Raw genomic sequence first — 7,548 nt, 5'->3', positions numbered from 1 at the left:
TTGAACTTTCTGAGTTTCTGCTTCACCGGCGGACACATTGGATTGGTAGACAACTTATGAGCCACTATGGATGTGCTTAGACCGGTCATGTCATCATATGACCACGCAAAAATATCCTCATATTCTTTCAGGAAATGAGTGTATTCTTCCTTCCCTGACGGTGATAAGTGAATGCTTATGCGAGTTTCTTTGAAGGTTTTAGAATCTCCCAAATTGATTGCTTCAGTTTCGTCTAGATTGGACTTAGGTTTGTTCTCAAAATTCTCAACTTCTCTAACAACTACCTCAGGTATTTCATCCTCTTCTTCTGAGTCACTATCCTTATATTCCGTTGTCTCATTACATGTCACAATCATCGGTTCATCAGGAAAAGTAATAATAACGCTGTAGAAGAAAAATATTAAAGATAATAATGAATAATAATTAGCAATGCATTAATTAAATTTGAAAATATCCAAAACAAGTACTGCTTGATGACTCAAGCAATTATTTCGAAACAAAAAGTGTCTGAAAATATCTTAAATGCCTAACATGGCTATTAAAACAAGTCAAGCTAATTGCCAAGCTACCCAGGAACTCGGCGGGCCCGAGATGGTGTGGCAGTCTAATTCTTGAGAACAACTCCCTTCTCTATGGACTAAATGGTGAGGCCTTCTTCCTCTTCCTCCTCAACTATCACATTGCAATCCATATTCTTGTCTTCCAGGAAAAGGTTTCTCAACCCAGCCAAAGCTTCTTCCTCTGCAGATCCCCATATTGTATTGGCCTGGTGAAAAGTCTGACTCAGATATGGCACTGGCTACTCAAGAGAGTAATAAGGACCACGCCATGGTGGCGACCAATCATTATATTCTTGGCAGGTGTATGGATATCCTAGCCCGAAAGTTGTGTCGTGACGTTTCAACTGTATTAGTTTGCTAATGCCCTGGAGTTTATTCCCAAGACCTTTGTCGGGTTCATACTCAGACCATGCCAGTATGCTTTCTATTTTGTTTCTCCACCACTTTTCCATCTCAATTGCATTGACATGTTCAATGTGGTGATAAGTCTCTCCACCCAGCCTTCTTCTATTCTCGACAATCGGGACAGTTTGACTGGTGTAAATAGGGTTGCTTCCATCCCTATGAATGATTATCTCCTAATGGTTCCAATCAAATTTCGCGGCCTTGTGTAGTGTGGAAGTCACAGCCCCAACGACATGTATCCAAGGTTGTCCCAATAGAAGATTGTATGTAGTTGATATGTCTAGTAACTGGAACTTAACATCGAACCAAGTTGGTCCCATCTGCAGACAAAGGTTAATCTCTCCAATCGTGGCCCTTTGAGATCCATCAAATGCTTTCACGTTCTTACTCCCTCCTAGTATCTCATGGAAATCTTTGCCCAACCTTTTTAGAGTAATCAATGGACAAATGTTGAGGCTTGAACCCCCATCTATTAAGACCATAGCGATGAATTTGTCCTTGAACTGTATTGTGATATGCAATGCCCTGTTGTGACTTAATCCTTCAGATGGTAGATCATCATCGTGGAAGGTGATCTTGTGACTCTCCAGTACTTTCCCTACCATGTTGGCCATCTCTCCACTAGTGATGTTGTTGGGTACGTAAGCTTCATTTAATACCTTTATCAGAGCTTCCTTCGGTGTTCTGGCAATCGGTGACTCTCTTCCTTTTTTTCCCTCCAATTCCATCAGACTGTACTCCAGATATTCCTACCTTTCGCTTTATCTAACAGCCATCTCCCTTCATTCATTAATTAGTTCCATATAGATCTTGTGCCGCTCCAGATGCTCGGCCTCGGACTCGTGAACTCTTTTACGCAGTTTGTTATATTTCACTTGCACTTCGAAACTTCATCTATGACTCTATTTCCTTGACCAAACCTGGCTCGAATATTCTTGCTATGTTATCTTCTAACGATGATGGGTAGAAGTACACATGACTGGAATGATATCGATCTGGCTTGATGGTATTGTTTTCCACGATAATTTTCAAATGCCACATATGTTGAACTTCACATTTGTATGGGACGTTATCATCCTAAAAATCTGCCCTGTAGCGACTCATTTTAGAAACTCTCGGTATGACCTGCTTCCTGCCCGCCTGCTTTATAACCCTAATGGGAACATAAGGGTATATTCCCCTTAACCCGATCAGTACCAAGTGCGGAACATCCCTAGATTTAATGATGAATTTGTCGGGAGGGAACCATTTGAACATCCATTGAACCCGATCCTCGGTCAAATTGCTGAAGAACTGCACCCATCCTATAGCATTTTTGGGTTGAGCAAACCTTTCTGGGATATAGGTCATTCTCTTAGGATGATGGAAAGCTATGTGATCATTCCACGTCCTTCACGGAAGCTCTTGACAGTATTGACCTCTCTGGAGATGCTCTAACAACCAAACTTGTAGCAACATATTACAACCTTCGAAGTATTTGTACCCCTTCTAACAGCGCTTTAAGGCCCAGTATATGTCTGCTGTGTTCATAGGGACAATGGTATATGCCTGCCCCTCGATCCCATGCATCAAGGTTTTGGTTACCATGGCCAGTCTGGTGTGGATTCTATCCCTTTGGATCGGGAATACTACCTTACCTAAGAAGTAGACGATGAACACAAAAACCCTGCAATAAATCCAACCCAAGGAAGTGATGGAGAATTCGTCATGAAAAATATGATAAGATCTGCTATGACCGTATCGTTCATAGAGGAAGTCAAAAGGTATGTAAGACTTCTTCAAGCACTCCAAGTCTTCATTCTTTCTCAGACCCATCATCTTCAGAAACCCCCTAGTATTGCGGTTTTCCGGTACTAGTAAACCAGGACTATCCCAAGGTAGCCTAGCGAATCCACCTATTTCTTCCAAGAGAGGGGTCATTTCTATGCTTCCAAAGCGAAAAACGACTCTTTCTTTGTCCCACAACATTGTGGCAGCTTCGATCAATATGTTGTTTGGTTGGAGGCCCAATAGAGAAGGCAAACTTCCCAAGACCCTTTTCACGTGATTTTTATCACTTGATAGAAGATCCTCCCACCAATCTAGCAATAGTGGTGGTATGTTACGGACCATGCCGAACCTAGGGACTTCGTGCCTCATTTTATGCAAAACAAATATGGTTAGATCCTTTCCCCCTCCACATTCGACTATTTATACAACAATGATTAGCGTATTGGCACTTATTTCTCCAAAATTAATGCACAAAATTGTGGTTACGTCCGTTGGGATTATGGAAACCCTGGTGGAATTTTGGACGAGGCTTGTCTTAAGGGGTTATTATATGGAAAACATATTAACTTGTCTAGGTTTGACCATGATTTATGTACAATTAATCAGAGTAAGGTTTCTATTGAGGTCTAGACTGGTACCCTCAAGTGCACAACTTGAGGGGGAAAGGCACGGAACCGTCGACTACACCGCTGATCGACTAGTTTTACCGCAAATAAGCCTTTCCGAATTAAAGGGTGATATATAGGAAGGACGCAAACACTCATCAAGCGTTACTAGAGGATTGATTACGCTCAAGTGGAATATGATGTTGAGCATGATTTATGCAATAATAAGTAGCATGTTGTCACATATTTGCACGTTAAAATTGATAAATACAGTATTTAATAATTGAAAGACGTTTAAGAAAGAAAACAAGGAGACAAGTCAGTTTCTGTAGTAAAGGAAATCATAAATGCTTGAAAATAGACAATTAAATCCAGATAAAAGGGAAAGGGAAAAGGGTGCGCACATATTAATAGAATAAAGCATGCTTTAGACTAATTCATAAAAATCAAGTTTGTTATGGTAAGAGCCTAATTATCCCCAGCGGAGTCGCCATACTGTCGCACCCCCTTTTTCCTCGCGGAATCCGGGTTTCGACATTTTGGGAAAACTCCTTTCCATTTGGGATTGGGTAAGGGATTTGAAGAGTCACCACCTAATGAATTAAGGTGCGTTAGGGAACCTAAAGTAAATAACTCATGAAACCAGTTTACATCACCAGAGATCGGGTAAAGGCTCGAAATTACCTTGAGGGGAAGGTAGTAGGCACCCCTCGAGGTCCATTACGGTGGGTCCGACCAAACTCAATTAAGCGAATTAGTCTTAAAGCAGCATAAAACTATTTAGACAGATATTAAAACAGGAATAAAAAGGGTCCTAGGTTTTTTAGCCTATAGGATCATTTCCATGCAATACTTGGTAACTTTTTCCAAATTGGGGTGCTACCCATAACATTAGCGCACAGGTCATCATCTCCTTTACTACCCAATTACTATCTTTCAGTTATTACCTAAGTGTTATAATAGCTTCTAGTGCGTACCTTATGCGTGCACTACCCATCCCTTACCTATGATCCTGAAGGTATTTAGGACCTCTACTTTGGATAGTTTTAGACTCACCTATGTTGCTTAAAAATGAGAAATCTAAGCGACAAACAAAAGTTTAGATAGGACTGTCACATAAGAAGCAAATAAAGGCTCATGTTAACCTCCACAAGTAAACATCAAATGCACGCAATTCAAACGAATTTTATCAATTTAAGACCCTATAAGCAGGATATCTAGATAAGCATAAACAGAAAATAACATAACATTTTTATTAAAGCGAGCAACAATACCTACCAGTTTGCATACTGATTTTTGTTAATATTCTCAATCTGGGCGTGTTTCAAGCAGCAAGAAATCACACTTTTAGACCCAGAATTCTTAATTACCCTACATGGTTGTCTAAGTGAGGACCAGAGCATAATCTTATAGGCATGGTATCTAAAACTGTTAATTAACAACTACAGTTTATAAACCAGTTACTGATTTTAACAAACAAGTATTTTTATCTCTTTAGATCCCATAGATATGTTTTCTAATTTGCAGAATCAGTTAGCTCCTATAAACATGATTTCTAGGTGTTGGGACTGATTTATTTATTCCCTATAGACATGATATCTTAATTGCATAAACTGATTTTATATCCTACAGACATGATATCTAAATTGTAGAAAACTGATTTTAAATTCCCTATAGGCATGATATCTAAATTGGAGAAACTGATTTTTATATATCTCCTATAGGCATGGAATCTATGTGGGCAGAGACGTTAACAAATTGCTAGACAAGTTCAGTAATTTACACAAAGAAGATCATATATACATGATCTCTAATGCACATTGAGATTGAGAATATGCGTAGAACATGGATTCTTGATGCAGAATTGATAAAACAACCTATAAACAGGATTTATAGGATGCCAAGTATGAAACTCCAAATTTCAAATAGTGTGATGAGATCCTATAGGCATGATTTCTAATGGTATGCATATAAAGAATCACAACAACCTACAGACATAGTTTCTACCTGAACTTGACAAGGATATATAAAAATCCCTCCCCAGCTTTTACTAATAACCCCATATCTGTTTTTACAAGGATTATTATGTTATTACAGACCAATATGAAGTAATTACACAAAGCTATTCATTACACTATAGGGAGCCTTAGCAGGCCTAACATAAACCTGAGAGCCAGACCTTCAGCACAACAGCCTTGAAACAGTAGCAAGATCCACAACACCTTAAGCTAGGCTTCCAGCATGTCAAAGTTTCCAAACAGCGTCAAGGACCTCGAACAATGCTCAAACTGGATCCATACATTCAACACAGAATACATAAGAGATTGGAAACCAGCTCCAATTTGTCAGAGTTCAAAGTTGTCTCAGGGACCCTAGGCAGTGCTCACACTGGAGGTGGTAGGAACCTAGATAGCTAAGAGTAGAGGTTTGAAAATAGTATATGTAAGGGGGAGGGGACAGTTTTAGAAAACATTTTGTTTTTTAGGAACAAATAGGTTCAAATTACATAACAGAGTCCATATTTAGCAGATTGGTACTAGTTTAGACATGAATGATATACTAGAATTAAAACAATCACAACAAGGGCAGAAATACTTGAATTACAGACAAAACTGACGACACATATTGGCAATACCTAAACCTATTTCGAATAGGGAGCATACAACTGAATCCATCATGGTTTCACATTGGCAATACCTAAACCTAGTCTGTTAATTATCACTAGGTGGGACCATATAGGCGTATATTTAACAGAAGCATGCTGAAGTTTGAAGTAACCAAGCAAACAAACACATAACACAGGGTAGTAGGAACTAAAGCATACTAATCTAGAAAGAAGTAAACAGAAATTATGGGCTAGACATGCTAAGGTAAACTAACCACACAAGCATATAGAACAGAGTAGGCTAACAGGAATTAAGGCATACTAGTGAGTAAGAATGCAAACATATGGCAAATAGAAGCATATCGAAGCTTGAAGTAAACTAATCATATAATCACATGGATCAGAGCAAGACAACAAGAACTAAGGCATAACAGTTGAGAAAGAGATGGTCAGGAATAGTGTACCAAGTAGAAGCATGTTGAGGTCTGTGATAAAACTGACTACATAAGCATATAGAATAGAACAAGAATATAGGAATTAGGGCATACCAGTTAGGGAGAAAGTAAACAGGAAGGTGAAGGCAATTGGAATCCAAGAGTCTAGCCTTGGGTTTCAGCCGACTTTATAAGGTAGCAAATTAGAGTGATAGAAAAGAACTCAAGTTGTGTGAGTGTAAGTGTATAAGTGTAGGTGTGAGCTTGTGTGTCTCAGCGTGTGTTTTTAAGCGTAGGTGTCCTTTAAAATCAGAATGGTGAGACGATTATATAACATACAGTAGAGTAAACAAGTTAGGTAGGGAAATCAAGGGCACACAAATAAGGTATGCAAAATCAATTAACCAGTTAATTAGGGCTAGACATCAATCAATTAAGAGGACAACATCTTGAAAATGTCACTTAAATTAAGGAGAATCTCATACGAAATCAATTAGCGGACAGAATTTAGGTTTAATAAGGTAAGCAATAAGTCCAGAGACCATTATAGGCTGGTCACAATAATCAAAGCCCAAAAATTAGGCTAGTAATATAATTAAGGAAAGTAGTACCAATTATGAATCACATATAAGGAAAGAATAAGTAAGAATCTTTCGAAGAGATATCAGTTTTGAAAAGGAGTACAATTTCAAACCCTAATTAAGCAAGTAAACTAATTAATCAGTTTATTTGACAGAGCCAAAATGGACGGGCAAACATTATAGCAAGCAGTAGAATAATTAGAAACCCTAGGGCATAAAGAAGTAGGGATGAAAATCAGTCAAAAATTAAAGGAAGAAAACTGGAGTTAAACACTTAAACATTCTAAAACATTTTGCAGGAACTTAAAAAGTTGAAACCCTAGTTTTTAGGGAAATACGAAAATCGGTCAACAATAATAAGAAAAACAACAGAATCTTAAAGGAAAAGTAACAAACAAACTCATATCGCTTCAGATCTAAGGAGATCTGAACGATTTAGCCAGAAATAGTTAGGTTATGTAAAAAAATAAATAGAGGTGACAAAAATCTGGTTTGAACCAGAGATTTGAAGCCATAAACACGAAGATATCAGTACTCGCAAACATAGGAATGAACACAAACGGATTCATCGAGAAAATGAGGGATTTG

The sequence above is a fragment of the Nicotiana sylvestris genome, chromosome 8 (assembly GCF_000393655.2).
Source record: "Nicotiana sylvestris chromosome 8, ASM39365v2, whole genome shotgun sequence".
Taxonomy (NCBI): domain Eukaryota; kingdom Viridiplantae; phylum Streptophyta; class Magnoliopsida; order Solanales; family Solanaceae; genus Nicotiana; species Nicotiana sylvestris.
This window is presented reverse-complemented; position numbering follows the sequence as displayed.